Source organism: Lithobates pipiens, unplaced genomic scaffold (genome assembly GCF_037356315.1).
Source record: "Lithobates pipiens isolate NorthernLeopardFrog02 unplaced genomic scaffold, aLitPip1_a1.2 Scaffold_30, whole genome shotgun sequence".
Taxonomy (NCBI): Eukaryota; Metazoa; Chordata; class Amphibia; order Anura; family Ranidae; genus Lithobates; species Lithobates pipiens.
Window position 1 is genome coordinate 77,492,994 of NW_027507791.1, and position 22,211 is coordinate 77,515,204.

Sequence of the window (22,211 nt, forward strand, 5' to 3'; positions counted from 1 at the left end):
GTTGGTCCCCCCAATAAAACAAGTCCATGGACTGATTTCTTGAGTCTGGATGCAAGTTGAAAATGCGTGTTGCCTGGCTGTGCAGGAATAGGGAGACTCAGTATCCAGTTGTTCCTGCGGGCATAGTGCTACGCTTGATATACATTGTGTGCACTTACAGTCATGGTATTGGCACCCATGCACACACAACTAGGATTTATACAGCTATTTGTAGGACATTTTTCTTTTCTTCTTACCAACAATCAAAATGATCTTGGATTCTTTTATTTGCTCCTCCTGTAATTCCGTAAAAGGTTTTTCTTGTGGTCTGTGCCCTAATCAGGGATATTCACCCTCTCTGTTTGAAAGTGAAAGTAAATCAATGCAGTGGGGCTAAATGCCCAGTGTGCATAAGCCCCAAGATGCAATATATTTACATTTTTGTTCTTCAATTTAGATACACTTTATAGCAGAATTAAAGGGGTTATATTTACTAGGGCTGTGGAAATTAAAGATTAATTCCTCGATTAATCGATTAATTGTTTTGTTCCATCAAAATTCTTTTGATTGGTACGCACCTCTCTGCCAGCTTCCAGGTCTTCAGGGAGTTCCGTCAGAGATCTGGTGATGTCACGAACATAGATGTCATTGGACTCCTCCCCCCTTCCCCAAGTGCTTCCATCTGCTAATGAAGGGAAGGGGGGGGGAGTCCGGTGACGTCAAAGTTCTTGAACGAAACGCATACGAGGGAGGAGCTACGCATGATGTCACCCGCTTCTGCCCTACGGAACTAACATGATTGTTGGCTTTACATGCTGTGTTTTTATCATCTTTATGTGAGTAGTCTGTGTTTGAACACAAAAATTAAATCTTATACTTAAGCGGTGAGCACTTATATCTTTTCTTTCTACCCATGACTGGCATCCTTGCTGAGATCTAAGGAGACGTGAGAGAAGTTTATGGTCTGTGTTAACCCTTTTGATAACCGCTTTGCATGACCGCCTGTTTGCACAGGGGTCCATGCCATAAGGGGAGAGTGATTAGTTAGACCGGAGGTGGAGGGATTGTCATGCTACTGTGGGGGAAAAAAAATGATACGTCAGTGCTACAGTTTGAATTTAAATTTGTGTGAACTGTGAAGTTAAGTCATGGATTGTGGAAACTAACTAGTGTCAGGTGATTGTATATAGTGTATACCACATTTACCACTGACTAATGCAGAGTTGCAATGCAAGGAGATCAGCTAAAAGTAGTTGGATCTGTATGTGCATTATAATTAATCGAAATTAGTTGATTGATCAATTAAAAGAAAAAAACCAAAACGATTTATCGAACACGAAAATTGTAATCAGTAACAGCCCTAATATCTACCTTTGCAAAAGTCGTTTACGACAGTTCATCTGATAGGACATGCACGAAGATTTTTCTCGTATGGTACCACATTGTTTAATCAGTATAGTTGTCGTCTGAAAATACAATACAAATACAATACATCACTTCCATTTTTTTATTCCGTCATGCGAGAATTTTCATAGCCTCTCCATTTTATATATGCGACTAGCATGCAAATTAAATAGAAAAAAAAACAAAAAAACAAAACAAAAAACGGATGACCTGTTGTCCCGATTTTCGGATCGTGTATACGGAACATTAGGGGCCTGCTGACACCACAACACTGTTCATTGCAACAAATGCATTAACATCATATTTTCTACCCTTCCTGACCAGGCCATTTTGACAATTGCGCAGTCATGCAACCCTGTACCCAAATTAAATGTGTCCTTTTTTCCCCCCACAAGTAGAGCTTGCTTTGTATTCTGTTACATATTTTTGTTTAAAAAATCCCAATAAGCGTATATTGATTGGATTGCGCAAAAGTTATAGCGTCTACAAAATAATGGGATATTTTTATTTTTTATTTTTTACTAGTAATAAGCGATATTGCTGACTCGACACTATTTAGCGGTGTTTGTGTACTGTGTGGGAGTTGCTTTTACTAGGGGAAGGCATGAATCCATGTCCCTGCTTTGCAGGAACACAGGATCCATGCCTTTCCTACTGATAGAACAGCGATCTACCTTGTTTACATAGGAAGACCACCATTCTGCCTCTGTGCTGGATGATCGGCGGCGGACACCGAGCCCATGGTATTCGTAGATCACCTCCTTTTGTTTATAATCACAGCGGGGGCAGACCGCGGACGGCGAGCATGCACACCCTCAACAGGAGTGTTGGATCACATACTAGGTACATGACCTGGTGTAGCAGTGCCCCTGTTAAAGGGGTTGTAAACCCTCGTGTTTTTTCACCCTAATGCATCCTATGCACTAAGGTGAAAAACCACCTGGCAGTCACTGGCCCCCCAGTCCCCCCCCCCGTTTTACTTACCTGAGCTCCTTCATCTCTTCGGCAGAGACACACTGTCCCTCTCTCCACGGGTCCTGGCTCTTGATTGGATAGACTGATAGCAGCGCATCCATTGGCTCCTGCTGCTGTCAATCAAATTCAATGGCACGGGCGCCAGGGGGGGGGGGGGGGGCGGGGGCGAGGCCGAGTCCGGTATTCGTGTCTATGGATGCAAATGCTGGACTCAACAGCACGCCCACAAGGTAACCCCGTCGGGGGAGCTCTTCTCCTAGGGGGTTATCTGATGTGGGGAGAAGCTGCGAAAGGTGCTGGGGGACCCCAGAAGAGGATGTTCGAGCTGCACAGTGGAGGTAAGTATGACATGTTTGTTATTTAAAAAATAAAAAAAACTATCCTTTACAAATCACTTTAAGTTATATGGTCGGCAAGTGATTAAACTGGTATTAAAAGTAAAAAAAAAAGAAAAACAATGACAGGTAGTGACCCTTGTGGTCTCTTCTGTCACAAATGTCTCTCCTGACCTGTCGGCGGTAATATAATCTGAGTTGCGCATGTGTAGCGCTCTATGTTGTGATTAAGTGACTCCCACACGCACGGTGGCCATTCAAGTGGCCAGAGAGTGTGAACAAGGGGAATGGGCAAAGATGGAAGCCCCCAATCTTAACCTGAGTGGTGACAGCTCAGTGCTGGAGTTAAGTCTGTTATAATGTGCTAATATGTAGTGCATACTAGAACATTATAACATAAACCTCTTGAAGGCTCACAAAAGAGAGAGAGAGAAAAAAAAAAAAAAAGGGAGGTGGAGTTTAAGGCTGGTTTTCTCCACATCCAATTTTCATGATAGGAGATTGTGACCGGCTCGCTATGGAGCCGGTTCACATATCTCTGCTGCGGCTCTGGTGCAAATTTGCACAGAGGTCCTGTGTGTCTTTTGGTCCTAAAAATTTGGGCTGAAATTGGACGTGAACAGGGACGGACTGAACCCCTGCTTTGTTCACACCTGGGCAATTTGTGTGCGATGCCATTACTTCTTAATGGCACACCAATCGCGTTGCGATTTTGGCCCGTGATAAATCATGCTGCAACTGTGGCAAATCATTGCACGACACTTGACGCTCAAAGAAGAGCAGGAGCTTTTTTTGAGTGACATCATTGCGATTTGCTGCGATTGCAGCACGATTTGCATAATAGAACATTATAGCATATGTACTCATGCCCAGCTCATTGTACAAGTTCAGCAATACAGAGGTGACTGAACTCCCGTGCATGCATGGGAGTAATGTCATCTTGGTCCGGCCAATGACAGCGGCTAGCCGGAGGGGTGCTCCGAGATGCATCACTGGAGCAAGGGGAGTATAGTTCCGCTTTAAACACATTCTGTAATGGCAGTTGCAAATAATTGGCTGCCAACACAGAACATCCTGAGGCCCCATTCACAATTGAGTATCTTGTAGCTTGAATACTGGAAATCTCTGTGGAGTTAGTTCACATCTCCACTCCGAGTCGCTTGAAGCTCCAAAAAGCAAAAAAAAAAAAAAAAAAAAAGCTATAAATAAATAATAATAACATTTATATATATATATATATATATATATATATATATATATTTTTTTTTTTTTTTAATAATAATTTCCCTTAAATAAAGAAAACCCTTAGCCCCCATTCACACTCACTGTGCAGGAAACCGCATGTGATTTTGAACAGGAATTGAATCGCATTTCTGTTCAAATCATATGCAAATCTTCATCAGTGTGATTTGAGACATTATTCTGTGGCTCAAATCGCACCAAAAATGTGCAGGATCCTTTTTTTTGGCCACACCAGAATTGGATCGCATGGGTGTTCACACCCATGCAAACCAATTCTGCAAATCGCACTGCGTTTTACAAACTGATTTTGTGGTGTCATACACACCCGCATTGATTCTTTGCCTGCGGAATCCACACAGAACTTGCTGCAAATTTGCAGCAAACAAGTGTGAACCAGGGCTAACACGGTGTTTGTGTTTAATAATTTTGTTACGCCCCTTTCACATGGGTGCCTCCGTCTGCTGATCCCTGCTGAGCAGGCGGATGATCCGCTCCGCTATGCAAAGTGGACATGGTTACAGCCCCACTGTTCTCTGCAGGGAAATCAGATGGAAACAGACCGCCTGTCTGTTTTAGGGTTGCCATCTCATCCCTTTAACCACTTTCCAACCGTCGCACACTCCCATGTACGACCCTACTGTGGGAACGGATATCGTTGCTATGGCAGCAGCCAGCTGCCATAACCCCAGTATCCCCTTGTTCGGCCGGCGGTCCGCTATAAGATAAAAAAGGTAGTCTCTGTGGCAGATTGACCACGAGATCACTTTTATGGGTGGCGGGAGAGGGGTCCCCCTCTCGCCGCTATCCGGTGCCCTCCGCTGCTTACTGGAGCCATCGGCAGAGGCCATCGTGTCTGTCTCCTTGCTAGGTATGGAGACGAGTGAGGGGAAGATGGCCCCTACCTGTCTCCATACCATAGCAGGGCGGAAGCGACGTCAAAATGTCACTTCCACCTATACGTCTTAAAAGGCACTTTTTTTTTGTAGTCATTTTTTCCAAAAATGACAAAACTTTTTTTTTTAGTTTTTTGCATATAAGTCCAAATATGAGATCTGAGGTCTTTTTGACCGTAGAGCTCATATTTAAGAGGTCCTGTCATGCTTTCTATTACAGGGGATGTTTACATTTCTTGGAATAGGAATAATAGTGACACAGTTTTATTTATTTTATTTAAGCAGTGTAAAAAAAAAAATAAAAAAAAAAAATAAAAATGGTAAAATAAATACAAAAATAAAAAATGCGCCCTGTCCCGCCAAGGTCGTGTGCAGAAGTGAATGCATACATAAGTAGCGCCCACATATGAAAACAGTGTTCAAACCACACGTGTTTAGGTATCTCCGCGATCAATAGAGCGAGTGCAATAATTATATCCTTAGACCTCCTCGGTAACGCAAAACGTGCAACTGGTAGAATTTTTTAAATGTCGCATATGGAGATTTTTAAGGGTAAATGTTTGTCGCCATTACATGAACGGGTGCAATTTTGAAGCGTGACATGTTGGGTATCAATTTACTTGGCGTAACATTATATTTCACCATATAAAAAAATAAATAAATAAAAATATTATAATTTGCTAACTTTACTGTTGTCTTATTTATTACAAAAAAGTGTATTTAAAAAAAAAAAAAAGTGCGCTTGTAAGACTGCTGCGCAAATACAGTGTGACAGAAAATATTGCAACGACCACCATTTTATTCTCTAGGATGTTAGAAGAAAAAAAAAATTTATAATTTTTATAAAAAAGAAAACAGTTTTTAACTTGTAAACACCACATCTAAAAAAAAAAAAAAGAGGCCGGTCTTAAAGTGGTTAAACCCGAACACATAGTAAGTACACAGGTTCTGAGACTAATTTAGTGCAGATAAGGCACCAAGTGAGTTTAATTACCACCTTAATCAGCCACAGAACCTGTGTAATAAATGTGTTCAGGTTTAAAGGGATGAGGTGACAACTCTAGTCTGTTTCCATCTGATTCGCCAGACGGATGGAGAATCGCACCACCATCCGTCTGGATTTTGCAAGATCAGATTGTCAGCAGCGCGGAAAAGTGCCCCCGACAACCCATAAAAGGAGAGTGCAGGGTCCGATCAGATCCGCCTGAAGAACTACAGATGGACCTGATCGGACAACCTGTATGAAAGGGCCCTAAGGGCTAACCCACAACCCTAACAACAAAATTAAATACATAATGAAAAAAACACCAGGAAGATGAAAGGATGAAAAAGCTGAAAAACATAGCAATAAATTATGAAACAGATGTTATTGTTCTTCCTCTATTGGCTAATGAAAAAAAACACCAATGCTCAAAAATGCTTTAAAATAAATATATAAAAAAACAGTGCCCGAAAAAATGCCCAAAAACGTGGCACTCAGGTGTGGATGCAGCCTGAAAATCTGCAACGCAAAGATGTAAATGGGCCCTGAAAATGAAATTTCCTGGTTAAAGCTTGTAGGAGATTTTTGTATTTGGGTGGACTTATTAGAGGTGGTGATGAAGGGGTTACGATGAGTCAGTGAATAATCCACCTGTGCCCCACAGGAGCGGACAATCTGAAAACTATGTGGGGCCCAGGATGTTGGTGAGCTTTGTGCTGTGAGAATATACAGTATGGCAGCAGGTGAAGGCAGACATTGAACAATCTCCAGAGGTAACCTGAACCCTCTAATTAGACAAGTGATGTCACTGGGGGGGGGGGCGCATTGCGCGCCATTCCTCTGGTGTAATATGTCTGGCTGCTATGGTGACACACCTGGTTTCGAAAAACACGGCCAGGCCTCACTTGTACCAATGGCAGACAGGGTGCATCATTTTGATGTGATGGGTTTATTATGTTATGTACAGTATGATATACATAGAATACTAATGCATTGCTGCTGCCCAGAACTCAGGAGGCTACAGTGTGCTGAGACTTGTAGTTCAACAGGCGTGCACTGCCCCCCCCCCCTTTTTTTTTTTCTAAAAAGAGAAAAACAAAACAAATGTGAACAGTTGGTTGCTGGTGATCATGTTGTGCTACTGTTTACCATGTGCGTTTTTTTTATTCTCTGTATCTGCACTTTTAGAAGATCCCTGCTCATTTTGTAAGAGCAGCTTTTTTGCTTAATGAGCGCAGCTTGTAGAATTTGGGGGAAAAAAAAGTACAAAACACATCTGTGTTTACAAACGCCTAGTACAGAAAAAGCAAGCATATTACAAATCCTTTTGTGTATGAGTTGTTACAGATCATTCATACCCAAAACTGCTTTTTTAAAGCAAACTTGTACTGATGATAAAGAGAACCTGTCAGTACAAGAAGGGCAGTACTTACCTTTAGAAGCCCTCTCAGAATCCTTGATGTTCCATTTTCAGAGGTGCTGTAATATGCAAGTTCTAAGCAGGATATACTGCTTAGAACTTGCATGCTCCTATTAGTCCATCACTATGACAGGCAACCATGCAGGCCAATAGGAACACAGGAGGTGGACAAGCACTCAACCCTATCAGCGGAAGTCAAACTTTGCATAGTACAACTCCCTAGAATTCAGGACACTTGGGACTAGGGATGAGCTCAGGCATGCTCCACGTGCAGAGCCCGCCAGGAAGTCGGGGCAATGTCCCACTGCCTGTGATTAGCGCAGCACTGCGCCGACTTCCTGGCGGGCTCTGCATGTGGAGCATGCGAACACGCCTGAGCTCATCCTTACTTGGGACAGACAGAATCCCAAGACACCCTGTTCTGCAGTACTATAACCTGCACATTCTGGGTACTGACAAGATCACATGAGACTGAAAGTGGCAGGTCTGGGGTAGCCATGGAGCGGATTGCAAAAGGGTTCTGTGCGTGTTTGGATCCGGTTCAGGTGCGAATTCAGGCAAAAATTCAGACCTGAATCATACCTGAACTAGTGAACAGACACACACCGGTCCGCAGGCATGAACCCGTGGACGCACATATATGAACCCAGCCTCAAGAATAAGTTCACCTTTAGTAACATTTTAGGCTGTTGCAGTTTGCTTTTGATCCATTTCTGCAGTGCTTTTTGCAAAGCATTTCGCGCTTTTGATGCATTTTTTGTGTTTTTTTTTTTTTATGTGTTTGATATTTTTTATGCTTTTTTTTTTCTTGGCTAATTTGTGGTTGGGTGGATTAAAAAAATGCTAAATTGCTGTAAAATGGCAGCAAAAATGCACTACATGCTTTTCTGCAGCCTTTCTACTGAGTCTACTGAACCAAAAAGGCACTGTTTTGCTTTTAAAAAAGACCCTTTCTAAAAACACAGCGGCTGAAAAAAAGCATAGATGTGAACGTGTCCCATAGGAAACCATGTTAAATGGACTGTAGTGCGTTTCTGCAAAAAGCATTAGACCCCTTTTGACACCAAGGCACTTTCAAGCTAAAAAAAAAAGTGCCTGAAAAGCTCACGAAAACCTATTTCCATTAACCAGTTGCCGACCGCCGCACGCCGATGTACGTCGGTACAATGGCACGGGCAGGCATAAGGACATACATGTACGTCCCTTGCCTCCCGCGGGTCGGGGGCCCGATCGGGCCCCCGCCCGGTGCCTGCGGCGGTCGGTATTCGTACGGGAGCGATCCCGGACGAGGGGACGGCCATTCATTCATGGCCACCCCCTCGCGATCGCTCCCGACGAATAGAAATCCCCGGTGACATCACTTCCTCTCCTGTAATGTAAACACAGGAGAGGAAGTGATGTATTCTCTCCTCCGTGTCGGTATTTTTCGTTCCGACACGGAGGAGAGCGGATCAGTAAGTTGCACCAACACTCTACACACACAGTAGAACATGCCAGGCACACTCACACCCCCCCTTTACCCCCCGATCACCCCCCCAATTACCCCTGCCCCCCAGTCACAGTGACACCAATGTCATTTTTTTTTTTTTTTTTTTTGCATTGGTGTCATTTGTGACTGTAATAACTGTTAGGGCAGTTAGAGTTAGCCCCCTTTAGTTCTAATGTACCCCCCTAACCCCCCCCAATAAAGGTTTAACCCCGTGATCACCCCCCGTCGCCAGTGTCACTAAGGCTGGGTTCACATTGCAGCGGTTTATGAGAACGAATGTGATTCGCACCGCACTGCAGTGCAAATCACATCCGATCTCTGTGCGATTCGAGTTCAGCCATTCGCCGCACCCGCCGCACCCGCCACACCCGCCGCACCCGCCGCAAATTCGCACGGGACCCTTTTTTTGGCCCGCAGCAGAATCGGATCGCATGGGTGTTCACACCATGCGATCCGAGTTTGCAGATCGCACTGCGATATGCGAACTGATCTGGGGGTGTCAGTAACATTTCACTGACACTCCCAGCAGTTCGCATAGGGCAGTGTGAACTGCCGCCGGGAGGCATGCGATGCGGGAACCCGCCGCGCATTCGTGGCGTTTCCGCATCGCTCCAGTGTGAACCCAGCCTAATAAGCGATCATTTTTCTGATCGCCGTATTAGTGTCACAGGTGACGCTAGTTAGGCAGGTAGGTATTTAGGTTCGCCGCAGCTTTTTATAGCGCCAGGGACCCCCATATACTACCGCATAAAGCCCCCTGATTGCCCCCTAGTTAACCCTTTCACCTGTGATCACCATATAACTGTTACAGGTGACGCTGGTTGGTTAGTTATTTTTTTATAGTTTCAGGGCACCCGCCATTTATTACCTAATAAAGGTTTAACCCCCTGATCACCCGGCGGGTGTCATTTGTGACTAATAACTGTTAGGGCAGTTAGGGTTAGCCCCCTTTAGTTCTAAGGTACCCCCCTAACCCCCCCAATAAAGGTTTAACCCCGTGATCACCCCCCGTCGCCAGTGTCACTAAGGCTGGGTTCACATTGCAGCGGTTTGAGAACGGATGTGATTCGCACCGCACTGCAGTGCAAATCACATCCGATCTCTGTGCGATTCGAGTTCAGCCATTCGCCGCACCCGCCACACCCGCCGCACCCGCCGCAAATTCGCACGGGACCCTTTTTTTGGCCCGCAGCAGAATCGGATCGCATGGGTGTTCACACCATGCGATCCGAGTTTGCAGATCGCACTGCGATATGCGAACTGATCTGGGGGTGTCAGTAACATTTCACTGACACTCCCAGCAGTTCGCATAGGGCAGTGTGAACTGCCGCCGGGAGGCATGCGATGCGGGAACCCGCCGCGCATTCGTGGCGTTCCCGCATCGCTCCAGTGTGAACCCAGCCTAATAAGCGATCGTTTTTCTGATCGCTGTATTAGTGTCACAGGTGACGCTAGTTAGGCAGGTAGGTATTTAGGTTCGCCGCAGCTTTTTATAGCGCCAGGGACCCCCATATACTACCGCATAAAGCCCCCTGATTGCCCCCTAGTTAACCCTTTCACCAGTGATCACCATATAACTGTTACAGGTGACGCTGATTGGTTAGTTATTTTTTTTATAGTTTCAGGGCACCCGCCATTTATTACCTAGTCTCACTAGTGTACCCCTAAATTTAGGGGTGTCTACTTTCCAAAATGGGGTCATTTGGGGGGGGTTTGTGCCATCTTGGCATTTTATGGCCTTCAAAACTGTAACGCCCTTAGAAAGCCTGAAGGCGGTGCTTGGTTTTCGGGGCCCCGTACGCGGCTAGGCTCCCAAAAAGTCCCACATATGTGGTATCCCCGTACTCAGGAGAAGCAGCAGAATTTATTTTGGGGTGTCATTTCACATATGCCCATGGCATGCGTGAGCAATATATCATTTAGTGACAACTTTGTGAAAAAAAAAAAAAAAAAAAAAAGTTTGTAATTTTCCCGCAACTTGTGGCAAAATATAAAATATTCCATGGACTCAACATGCCTCTCAGCAAATAGCTTGGGGTGTCTACTTTCTAAAATGGGGTCATTTGTGGGGGTTTTGTGCCATCTTGGCATTTTATGGCCTTCAAAACTGTAATAGGTAGTGAGAAGTGAACTCAAAAATTTACGCCCTTAGAAAGCCTGAAGGCGGTGCTTGGTTTTCGGGGCCCCGTACGCGGCTAGGCTCCCAAAAAGTCCCACATATGTGGTATCCCCGTACTCAGGAGAAGCAGCAGAATTTATTTTGGGGTGTCATTTCACATATGCCCATGGCATGTGTGAGCAATATATCATTTAGTGACAACTTTGTGAAAAAAAAAAAAAAAAAAAAAAAAAGTTTGTAATTTTCCCGCAACTTGTGGCAAAATATAAAATATTCCATGAACTCAACATGCCTCTCAGCAAATAGCTTGGGGTGTCTACTTTCTAAAATGGGGTCATTTGTGGGGGTTTTGTGCCATCTTGGCATTTTATGGCCTTCAAAACTGTAATAGGTAGTGAGAAGTGAACTCAAAAATGTACGCCCTTAGAAAGCCTGAAGGCGGTGCTTGGTTTTCGGGGCCCCGTACGCGGCTAGGCTCCCAAAAAGTCCCACATATGTGGTATCCCCGTACTCAGGAGAAGCAGCAGAATTTATTTTGGGGTGTCATTTCACATACGCCCATAGCATGTGTGAGCAATATATCATTTAGTGACAACTTTGTGTAAAAAAAAAAAAAAAATTTTTTTTTTGTCATTATTCAATCGCTTGAGGCAAAAAAATAAAATATTCAATGGGCTCAACATGCCTCTTATCAATTTCCTTAGGGGGTCTACTTTCCAAAATGGGGTCATTTGGGGGGGTTTTGTACTGCCCTGCCATTTTAGCACCTCAAGAAATGAGATAGGCAGTCGTAAACTAAAAGCTGCGTAAATTCCAGAAAACGTACCTTAGTTTGTAGATGTGACAACTTTTGCGCAAACCAATAAATATACAATTATTGACTTTTTTTTTACCAAAGACATGTGGCTGAATACATTTTGGCCTAAATGTATGACTAAAATTGAGTTTATTGGATTTTTCTAATAACAAAAAGTAGAAAATATCATTTTTTTTCAAAATTTGCGGTCTTTTTACGTTTATATCGCAAAAAATAAAAATCGCAGAGGCAATCAAATACCATCAAAAGAAAGCTCTATTTGTGGGAAGAAAAGGACGCAAATTTTGTTTGGGTACAACATTGCATGACCGCGCAATTACCAGTTAAAGCAGCGCAGTGCCAAAGTGTAAAAAGACCTCTGGTCATTTACCAGCAAAATGGTCCGGTCTGAAAGTGGTTAATCACTTGCCAACCATCCGCCGCAGTTGTACTGCAGCAGAATGACACGGCTGGGCGAAACAACGTTATGTCGCTTCGCCCTGTGGCCACTAGGGGGCGTGTGCCCATTGCTCGCCCACGGAGCCGATGAAACTGCCCGGCAGTCGTGATTGCTAGGGGCTCACAGAGAACTGCAATCTGTGTGTGTATCTGTTTGTCATCTTCTCTGAAAAGTCCCACCCCCACTTCAGTTAGAACACACACTAGGACATACTTAACCCCTTCACTGCCCCCTAATGGTTTACCCCTTCACTGCCAGTGACATTTTTACAGTAATCAATGCAATTTTGTAGCACCGATCGTTGTAAAAATGCCAATGGTCCCAAAAATGTGTCAAAATTGTCCAACGTGTCCATAATGTTGCAGTCCCAATAAAAACCGCAGATCACCGCCATTACTAGTAAAAAATTTAAAAAAATGAACAATAAAAATGCAATAAAACTATGCCCTATTTTGTAGCCAATATAACTTCTGTGCAAACCAATCAATATATATGTTTATTGCGATTTTTTTAATTTAATTTTTTTTACCTAAACTATGTAGAAGAATACATATCGGCCTAAACTGAGGGAAAAAAAAGTTTTTTATATATATTTTTTGGGGATATTAATTATAGCAAAAAGTAAAAAAGAATGCGTTTTTTTTCAAAATTTTTATTTTTTTTTGTTTATAGAGCAAAAAATAAAAACCGCAGAGGTGATCAAATACCACCAAAAGAAAGCTCTATTTGTGAGGAAAAAAAGACGTGAATTTTGTTTTTTAACTGACAATTGTCGGTTAAAGCGATGCAGTGCCGAATCGCAAAAAGTGCTCTGGTCAGGAAGGGGGTAAAATCTTCCAGGCTGAATCAGTTAAAATCAATGATTGCTTTCACATTGGTGTGCTGGCAGGGAGGTGATAAAATGCCCCTCTCCATTGAAATTAATGGAAAGCTCTTCAAAAGTGCCTGAAAAGCGTTCAGTGTTTTACTGGCAGTTTAGAAGCCCCTCAGTGTAAAAGGGGCCTTACACCCATATATAGGGTGTAACACGTTACTAACTGAGCAGCCCACCAATCCCCCCCCCCCCCCCCCCGAGTCCCCGTTATAACAGTTGGCTGGGGATCTTCTCCCTGCACCCACTGTAACAATAAAAAAAAATATTAAAACACGCCCGTGCTGGGCTCCGCCCTCCTGGCCACGCCATTCATTGACAGAGTTCTGCAAATGAATGAACTACAAGTACAGACAGTCTTTTGCAGCTAATGGCTTGTAATTCTCAATGAACTACAGGGGCTCTAGGTAGTTCATTGAATCTACTTGACATTCAGTAACTGCCTGCCCCTACGAGTTACAAGCAGACAGCTACACTGACAGTCTGCAAGAGCCTGAGATTTCACCTGGTTAACCACTTTCAGACCGGACCAATTTGCTGGTCAAAGACCAGACCACTTTTTGCGATTCGGCACTGCGTCGCTTTAACTGACAATTGCGCGGTCGTGCGACGTGGCTCCCAAACAAAATTGACGTCCTTTTTTTCCCACAAATAGAGCTTTCTTTTGGTGGTATTTGATCACCCCTGCGGTTTTTATTTTTTGCGCTATAAACAAAAATAGAGCGACAATTTTGAAAAAAACGCATTATTTTTTACTTTTTGTTATAATAAATATCCCCCAAAAATATATAAAAAAACATTTTTTTCCCTCAGTTTAGGCCGATACGTATTCTTCTACATATTTTTGGTAAAAAAAATCGCAATAAGCGATTATTGATTGGTTTGCGCAAAAGTTATAGCGTTTACAAAATAGGGATAGTTTTATAGCATTTTTATTAATAATTTTTTATGATTTTTTTTTACTAGTAATGGCGGCGAGCAGCGATTTTTATTGTGACTGCGACATTGTGGGGGACCCATCGGACATTTTTGACACATTTTTGGGACCATTGTCATTTATACAGTAATCACTGCTATATAAATGCAGTGATTCCTGTGTAAATGACACTGGCAGTGAAGGGGTTAACCAGTGGGTGGCAGTGTAGGGGTTAAGTGTTCCTAGGGGCGTGTTACTAACTGTGGGGGGGTTGGGCTTTCATTTAGTGAACACTGATCTCTGCTCCAATCACATGGAGCAGAGATCAGCGTCACTAGTTGCTAGGCAGAATGGAGAAATGTTGTTTACAACGGCACTTCTCCATTCGGCCGCTCCGTGAGACGATCGCGGGGATGCCTGTGGCGATCGAGTCCGCGGGTCCCGCGACCGGACTCACGGAGGTCCCGACCAGCGCGGGAGCGCGCCGCCGGCGGGGCGCTCCCGATGGCAGGGCGGCAAATTTAAAGGGACGTACAGGTACGCCCATTTGCCTGCCCGTGCCATTCTGTCGACGTACATCGTCGTGCGCTGGTCGGCAAGTGGTTAAATAAGGTTAATTAAATCCATAAGTTCTTTTTTTTTTACCACTAATATTCCTTTATATTGGCTTTTAAAATTGACAAATGCAGCAATTTAAAAAGTGCATTTTTTATACAACTTTATGGATCAAACCAAAATGGGGGACAAATGTGGAGGAAAGAGGGACATTGCTCCAAATCAGGGCCAGTTGGGAGCTATGGGCAAAGGCACTGGCAAGAAGTACTGCATAGATGAGTTGACAGGGCAGAAGTGGAGCTCCACGGTGTCTGACCTGCCATCAGCATATAAACCGTAGCATGTAAAGCAAATTGCTTTGTCTATGCGTTGGGAAATTGTGCCAAATGCAGCTGGTGTGTCTGAGCCTTCAAAGCATTAAAGCAAGAGGATCACTATGACAGCCTCAAAGGGAGAGGTCAGCAATGGCAGCTTACATGTTTATCTGTCATAACCGGTTCCCTTTAAACCCCCAGCCTTTTCTTCTGGCCTGCCATCTGATCTGTCTGTATGGAGTGCACTTTGAGGAGGACCATATTTTACTACCTATTGACAAGGTCCCAATGACATCATTCAGTGATCCAGAGTTTCTCATAAGATGAATCATTATTGGGAAGGAGGGCAGCCTCAGTCCATTAGATGCAGCTCCCAAACAAAAAAGAACCGATTACGTCAAGGTGCCTGAATGCAGCTTTCCTTTTCTTTCTTAAGATAAAGGGGCCTATTGATGTAATGCTCTTCACAAAAGGGAGTCTTGTCAGCAGGGACAATGAAGGAAGACTTTAAACAGCCGAGCCTGGCTCTACAGTACTTTGAAGTTGAGGTAGAAAAATTGTATCCATTCATGCAAATCTTCAGAATTTCATCATCCTTTTTTTTTTTTTTTAACTCACTAACCCCCCCCCCCCCTTGCTAGTAGCAATTTTCCTTTTAGCCCCTAAATCACTCCCACTCAGACTGCTTGTCATGAAATTTAAGCTTCACTTAAGAATTAACCTCTGACCTAATCACTAAGTCTTCCATACTGCCAGATCAGCAATGACAACATCACATAAAACGCCCCGTGTTAGTCTAGGGAGGATGAAAAACAAACTCTGGGAAATATGGGAATTGAGCTTCCCTTGAAAAAGAGTTGGATCTTTCCATAATAAAGGATAGCCACAGAGGTCAGTAACAAATATTAGCCAATCAGATGTTGGTAATGTGGCCAGACCAGTGAGCCAGTGGCGTAGGGGGGGGTTAACCAAGACGAAAAAGCCAAATGCGCCCCCCCTCCATGGAGGGTGAACTACTTCAACAGCACAGGTTGCAGATTCTGGGTTTCCCCCCCTGGTGCTGAAGTGCCCAAGGTGGCCACCTCTTTTGCTTACCCTTTGGTAAGGCCCCTTCATAAGCAATGCTCATTACCAATCAAAAGTCAATGTGCTGAGTGTTGGCAACCACTCAGAATTTGACTTGTCTGCCTATGTTACTCTGCTCAGTCCTGAAATTAGGTAAAGCCATTTTCATCTTATTTTATAATCTTTAATAGCACTTTTATTGTAGAGTTGAAAGAAAAAAATTGTATATGCAGTCAAGAAGCCCCTGATGATCAACCAAGAATCTTTTAAAAATCTTCTTGTTCTCTGAGGGTTCTTGAGCTCTGCATGGCTCTGAACAAGGACGGCACTCACTCCTCTTATTCTAGGGGTCCGCATCCGATTGTTGGCCCTTCCTGTTAACAGAAGAGCACTATGCAGAATATTGTTTTTTTTTTTTGGCAGGCTATGGTAAGGGTGCCAATGGCCTACAAGTATGGCAGATACATTAAAGTGGAACTACACTGTATCTGAGCACCACAGACCAAAAAATTATATTTTGTTCAATATTTTATATTAAGATTTCAAATAGTAATAGGACATTTTAAGTAAACAACGTCAAGTATAAACTAGAACTAGCTCGCCATAGTCCATATACAAAGAGTAGGTGACCATAACATATGTGGAGAATGAAGGGGTCCAAGCATGGACCCTTAAAAAGTCCATAATCAGGTATGAAAATCTACTTTAAAGTGAACACCCATGAAGAGGCCCATGTAGCGGTACGTATGAAGCTATATTTCCAGAAAAGGTTAGACCAAAAAAGGGGCCATTTTGCAGGTCAACGTTGTAGGACCAGCGAAAGGGACAAACAAGACTACCCCCGACTGGACCACTGAAAACCATAATAATATAAGATTTAATTTTAACTAATATAGTAAACCCTATGGCACCAAGCCATTGACTTATTTAGCAATCAGGTGAACCAAAAATGATATTTAATTTATTTTTCATTTTAATAGCAAACTCACCCATCTATCCCCCTAACATTTTGTATCCGCTGCCATATTGAGTAAGGGCAGATGATTCATGTAGCATTTAATTCCTAGAGTCACCTGCTCTTGGCTCAAGCATGCAGGCAGGAGGATGTGCTTAGCTGGAAAAATCCTTCTCCCCTCCTGAAGACTTCTGGGCTGTATAAGATAATTTGCCTAGGCATGGAAACCAGGAATTAACCGATGAAATGTAAAAAAAAAAAGGTTTAAAAATAAGTAAATATGTACTTTCCTATCTACTTACTAATGCTAGTAGCATAAAGATTAAAAATAGTGAATGTTGATTGAGAGATTGAAGTTCTACTTTAATGAAGATTCTTAAAAAAAAATGCTTTACCTACTGGGGCTTCTTGACTGTATATGCTATTTTTTTATTTTACAAAGGAGAATAAACCCTACAGTGGTGTAGTGAGTATCACTCTCACCTAGCAGTAAAAAGGGTTGCTGGTTTGAATCCCAACCGTGGCACTACCTGCCTGGAGTTTACATGTTCTCCCTGTGCCTGCGTGGGTTTCCTCCGGGCACACATGCTGGTAGGTTAATTGGCTTCTGTCTAAATTGGCCCTAGTATATGAATGTGATTTAGGGACCTTAGATTGTAAGCTCGAGGGTAGGGACTGATGTAAATGTACAATGTATATGTAAAGCGCTGTGTAAATTGATGGTAGTATATAAGTACCTTAAATAATAATAATAATGTTGACCTAGAGGGTCTTGGATAACATAAAAAAAAACTGTGGGCTTAAACGGCAGTAAAAAAACACATATACTATATTGTCAAACTGATGTTGGATGAGAACACCTGGCTCGCAGTCTCCGCTCAAATGCAGTCTCCGCTCAAATTCATCCCAAAGTTGTTCTATCGGGTTGAGGGCAGGCCAGTCAAGTTCCTCCACCCCAAACCTACTCATCTGTGTCTTTATGGATCTTGCTTTGTGCACTGATCATCATTTGGTGGAGGGGGGATTATGGTGTGGAGTTGAGCTTGGCTCCTTAGTTCCAGTGAAGGGAAGTCCTAAGGCGTCAGCATACCAAGAAATTTTGTACAATTTCATGCTCCCAACATTGTGGAACAGTGTGGGAATGGACCTTCCTGTTTCAACATGACTGCACACCAGTGCACAAAACAAGGTCCATAAAGACATCAGTGAACGGCTTTCCCTTCTCTGTGAGTATTTCGTATGTGGATATCTGACCATCACACTAAGGCCTTATGCACACAGGTGAATTTAAATGCTGTATAGATGAATTGACAGGGCGGACGTGGAGCTCCATGCTGTCTGATCTCCCATCTGCATATAAAATGGTGATTTTTGCCATATATATGCATTTTGTGCATTTACGTAGTGTTTAGAAGCATATGTGCGTAAACTTATTTTGTTCACTAGCATATTAATTTAGACTAGAATGTATTGTGTTAATGCACCCTGCTACTGGCCGAATAGCACCGCTAAAACAATGGTAAAGCGCCGCTAAAAATAGCATAACAATACCATAAAAACATATGCAGTACATTTCTCCAATACATGCACATTTCGCTATGTTTTATCCTTTTAACCACTTGCTTACTGGGCACTTAAACCCCCTTCCTGCCCAGACCAATTTTCAGCCACAAATAGAGATTTCTTTTGATGGTATTTAATAACTGCTGGGGTTTTTTTTTTTTTTTTTGCAGAAAAAAGACAGAAAAATGTTGAAAAAAACAAAACTGTTTTATAGTTTGTTATACAATTTAGCAAACAGGTCATTTTTATCCTTCATTGATGTGCGCTGATGATGCTGTACTGATGAGGTGGCACTGATGGGCAGCCCTGATTGGTATTACTGGGGCACTGATTGGCAGCACTGATGTGCATTGGTAGGTGGCACTGGCAGGTGGCACTGGTGGGCACAGATACTTGGGTGATGTCTCACCCTCTTGGGGACCATTGTCCCTCCAACAAAAGCCGGTGACAGCTTTTGTTTTCCTGCTCATGCTGTCAGCTTGAGCGGAAAAAAAGCAGATTACCAATCTTTTTGTTTACATCACGTGATCGTGGTAAGTGACGGGGACTGATTTGTGATCAGCCGAGTCGCATTGACTTGTGATCACAAAGCGAAGCAGCTCATGCCTGGGAGGATGTCTATTGACGGCCTCCGGGCAATTAAGGTCTGCGCCGTAGCTGTCATTCAGCTAAAGCGCGAGCGGGGGAAGCGGTTAAAGACCCTGCAAGTACAGAAAAATACCTGTTGATGCACTTGGCTCATAATTTCTTGGCGGGCATAGCAGTTTCCGCGATTCTGCTCTTGAAGGAACTGAAACCACAGTGAGCAGCATTGGAGCTCTGGAAGTTATTTTCCTGGAGCACAATAAACAGATGCCAATAATAGAGATAAGTCTAGAAGGCAGCAGGCATCTCAATAACCTCTTTGTGCCTGCAGTTTTTACAAAGTAGCTGAATTCCTGGGATTCAGCTTTAACAGATCAAAGGGGAGCAAATGATAGAAGCTGGTTCTTAAAGGGGCGTTCCGGCCATTTAAAAAAAAAAAAAAAAAAGTCAGCAGCTACAAACACTGTGACTTCTAATAAGGACACTTACCTGTCCAGCAAGCCTGCAATGTCGGCCGCCCCAAGGCCGATCCATTCATCGGATCGGCGGCCAGTGCCGCCATCCTAACTAAGGGAAAGAGGCAGTGGAGCCTTGTTGCTTCACTGCCCTTTTCCTACTGCACATGCGCAAGCTGCTCGGTGCTTTGTGAATGGCCCGGTTGTTTCCTGGGACACACATGTGTCCCAGAAGACAACGGGGCCACTCGCCGAGGAGGAAGAATTGCAGAAACAGTACCACGGAATAGGAAGAGGCAGATTAGGAAGACTGCCTAGAACAGAGGTTTCTGGTGAGTAAAATGTATTTTTTTTTCAATTTTTTAAAATATTTTTTTAGGGTGGCCCTCCACTTTAAGGTTTACTTACACTTTAAGGCCACCGTCTAATTATTATTGTTATTTTTTAAACTGGTCATATGATTTAGTCCCACCTCTGCTGACCAGGTGTCAACACTACTTCCTGTTCTGGACATGCTGTGACCTTTAGCCCCCTTTCACAGACTGATTGATTGGGCTATCCATTGCCCTCTATGGAGCGGTGGGTGTCAATGGACATGTTTCTGTTGACACCCAAAAACAGACAGATAGGGGATCTGTTCCCCATCCACCTGGCAGTTTGGCTCAGATGACAGTTGGATGGGAACCGGACAGGTGGTCTGTTTATATCCGACCGCCCATAGAGGACAGCAGGCTGTTTCTGTGTCCTCTCTGCATAAGTGAGGCAGACATGGACCTGTCATCTGCATGCTCAGCGTGGACCTGCAGACAGATCACCAACTGAGCAGGCGGATCTGCTGCTGGAGTCTACCTATGTGAAAGGGGCCATAGTTACCTGGAGTTTGGCTTAAATTTGGTTACTGTATTTAAACGCTTAAGGATCGCCCCTTGGCATATTTACTGCTACAGGGTGGCCCTCCTGTGCAGAATCTTTTTTTTTTTTTTTTTTTTTAAACAAAATCCATACCAAATCTTGAGCATGCAGGTCATGAAAAGGGGCGAGCGAGTGAGCGTCCTCAACATGGGGGGAGGGCATCTTCCTCACAACCCTGGGCCCTGGTTGTGGGAATCTGTGGGTGGGGGGCTTATCGGGACCAACCTGGAAGCCCCCTTTTTTTCACCAAAAAATGAATGAAGACAGTACACGAGTTTTTAACAACTTCTTTATTAAAAAACAATGTCTACTGATGTAGATCCATCGTCAATCCTGCCGCCACTGCCGGACCTGAAAAAAAATAAAAAAGATGATGGATCTACATTGGGGGACATTGTTTTTTATTTTTTAATAATGTAATTGTCAAAAATGTATGTACTGTCTTTATTCACTTTTTATACTTTTTGGGAGAATGGGTAGCCATATTCATTCACATGGGGGGCTCCTTGTTAAAGGAGACTTCCAGATTCTGATAAGCCCCCCCGCCCGCAGACCTAGAGGTCTGGGGGGCACTCACTCGCACCTTTCCGCCTCCCCCCCACCTTTCCTGACCTGCTGGGCTGCATGCTCAGATAAGGGTCTGGTGTGGACTTTGGGGGAACCCCAACGCTGTTTTTTTAACATTTTCTATTGCTGGTATTGTTTTGTTTACATTTCAGCTATCAGTGGGGAAGCCCGCTGACAGCTGATGAGTCTTTGGTTGTTAAGCTGTGGGCCAGGAAGCCGTGTCTTTAGCAACCAGCTATTCTTCACACAGAATCAGTTGATCAGTTTTTCGACTGATCCAAATTCAAATCATTCTGACAATGTGGAATTTGTTAAAATTTGTTTAGTTTATTCATTTTGTAACGTATTTCATTCAAAGATTCCAATACATCCGTATCTCTGAATAACCAAAAATGTGTCAGACTTTGTATTCGGACCGAAATGAGTTGCACATGTATACTTGTAACTGTCAGCCTTGCAATGCCTCATTGGAGTTCTGTCACAGCTGGAAGGCCACAGGTTGAGCACCCAAGGCAAAAGTCAAAACTTATTTTTTGTTTTAGATGGAGTAGAGTTGAATTAAAACAACTTTCAGCCTTTTATTGCTGTCTGTGTTCTCATTAGGGATATTTACCCTCTCCATGTATTTGTCCTGGTGACCGTTATCACAGAGAGTGAAAGAGAAATCTGTCACCAGAGCCAGAAAAGAGGGGACACTAGTTGTGGTGACTCTGATGACAACCAGGGATTCCCTCACTTTGGAGGGATTTTCTCTCACTTCCTGTTTTGGCTACAGAACAGGAAGTGAAGAGAAATATCCCGAATGGAATGCAGATGGCAAACAAACTTCCCTTATGCAGGCCATACATCGTCGAATTTCGAACAAATTTTCTTTTCAAAATCAGAATTTTTTATTTTTTTTGTGATCCAAAGATGCCACCATTGATTTTCGAAATTCGGCCGACCAAGCCTTCAATTTCACCTCATGTTGCTACAGAAAATAATTTTCTTGGCCGGGAATCTTCTTTTCTCTCCGTAAATTTTCTTTTCTTATTACATTTCTCGCACGATTCTTCCAAAAATTTACAACATGTCCGATTCCTCAAATTTGATTTCTGTACGAACACGGCTGTTGCTGCAGCCCACTAATGGTGCGAAATTCATACGAAAATTCTTAGATACGATTTTTGAAAGAAAATTCTTTCAAAATTCAAACCATGTATGGCCGGCATTACCCTACGCTATACAAAATGTGGGAAAAAATGTTTTGCCTTTAGTTTTACTTTAACCACTTCCCACCCGGCCAATGTATATATACGGCGGGTGGGAGCCGCCTGCTCCTGATAGGACGTTCAGGAACGTCATTCAGGAGCAGCGGGA